Here is a 2,139-nt window from a genome sequence, read left to right on the forward strand (position 1 = left end):
TACAGCATGGAGAAGCCGACTGAAGGTGTGGTCATATTCAGGGCCCAGTGGGCCATATATTGCAAGATTTCATCAAGCTACTCAGAATGACAGCAATTTAAAACTTATGACGTATTTATTTCTAGAATTTTTTCATTTGATATTTTTAGACCACAATTGATTGTGTGTACCTGAAGCCCAAGAAAGTGAAATCAGAGTTAAAGAACAACTATTCTATCTGATTCTTCTCTCTGTTAAATGAACTTCCGTTGTTTTTGTTTCCTGATGATAACATGGGCCAGGGAGGAAATGTAATGTGCCTTGAAACCCATAAATGGTGGTGCCAGCCTGTGAACTCCGCTACTTCAGAGGCTGAAGCAGAAAAATCTCAATTTTGAGGTCAGCCTGGGCAACTTAGTGAGATCCTGTCTCAAAAAAATAAATAAATAAATAAATAAATAAATCCAATCCCAAATAACCAAAGGCCAAATGTTTTCTTTGATATAAGGAGTCTGATTCATAGTTGGCCAGGGAGATGGGAGGAATAGACCAACTCTAGATAGGGAAGAGGGGTGGGAGGGAAAGGGAGGGGGCATGGGGTTAGAAATGATGGTGGAATGTGATGGCCATTATTATCCAAAGTACATGTATGAAGACATGAATTGGTGTGAATATACTTTGTATACATCCAGAGATGTGAAAAATTGTGCACTACATGTGTAATAAGAATTGTAATGCATTCCGCTGTCACATATAAATTAAAAAATAGCTGGGGATGTGGCTCAAGCGGTAACGCGCTCGCCGGGATGCTCGGGGCGCTGGGTTCGATCATCAGCACCACATAAAATAAAATATGTTGTATCCACCAAAAACTGAAAAATAAATATTAAAAAAATAATTTAAAAAATGAATTTAAAAAAATCAATAAATGGCTGAGGATGCAGTTCAGTGGTAGAGCACCCCTGGGTTCAATCACCAGAGCCATGGCTGCTGCCATCATTATCATCATGTGCTTTGAGAATAAGGCTGGATCATTAAAGGAGAAATGACAAAATTCATATTTTTCTTTCAGTTTTTTTTTTTTTTTTTTTGTATCAGGGATTAAATCCAGGGGCACTTAACCACTGAGCCACATCCCCAGCCCTTTTTATATTTTATTTAGAGACAGAGTGTCCCTGAATTGCTTAGAGCCTGAGTTGCTGAGGCCAGCTTTGGACTTGAGATCCTCCTGCCCCAGCCTCCTATAGCTGGGATTACAGGCATGCACCAACATACCAGGCCTTTTCTTTATTTGTTTTCTTTCTTTCTTCCTTCCTTTATTTCTTTCTTTCATACTGAGAATTGAACCCAGGGTTGCTTAACCCCTGAGCCATATCCACAGCCTTTTTTGTGTGTTTTATTGAGAGACAGAGTCTTGCTGAGTTGCTAAGTGCCTTGCTACATTGTTGAGGCTGGCTTTGAACTCTGGATCCTCCTGCCTCAGCCTCCCAAGCTGCTGGAATTATAGTCGTACACCACAGCACCCGGCCATTTCTTTCTTTTATCAGAAAAACTTCAGTAAAGAAAATAGGAACCACTTAAGGCCCTTCAAGCAGCAGATGAGTATTTCCAAAATCCCTGAAATCACTGAAAGGCAGCCTGCTAAACTTCTGGCTTCAAGGTCATATCACCACAGTGGTAACCGAAGTCTAAACTCTAAACACTGCTAATGCTACCACAGCTCTACCCAACATCCAGAAAGATGATGGCCAGACAGAGAAAGTGGATTTGGCCATGCAACTACCTCTGTCAGAACCAGACCCAACTATAACAAGAGGAATGGCCTCTCTTCTTTCTATCTTCCAGATCACATGAATGCATCTCATTGGCAGAACCCTCATTTCACCAAGAAGACTTGCTAAAACATCTGGAAAGTATAGCAAGTACACTACTCTTTCCAGCTAATTAGTTCCAGCTAATGCCATCTGGGGGAAAATACAGTTGGAGTATAAAATAGATGATGAGAATTGATCAGCACCTATAGTGCACTTCCATATCCCGAGCCCCAAACACAGTGGCCTAAGAAGCAGAAAGTCTTCATGATAGACTTTTGAATGAACTGATGAATGTCCAAATTAATCAGTTACCCATCAGTGAGCACAGACTATCAATATGGGCCCT

This window comes from Spermophilus citellus (assembly GCF_964194105.1).
Source record: "Spermophilus citellus genome assembly, chromosome: 1".
In the NCBI taxonomy this organism is placed as follows: domain Eukaryota; kingdom Metazoa; phylum Chordata; class Mammalia; order Rodentia; family Sciuridae; genus Spermophilus; species Spermophilus citellus.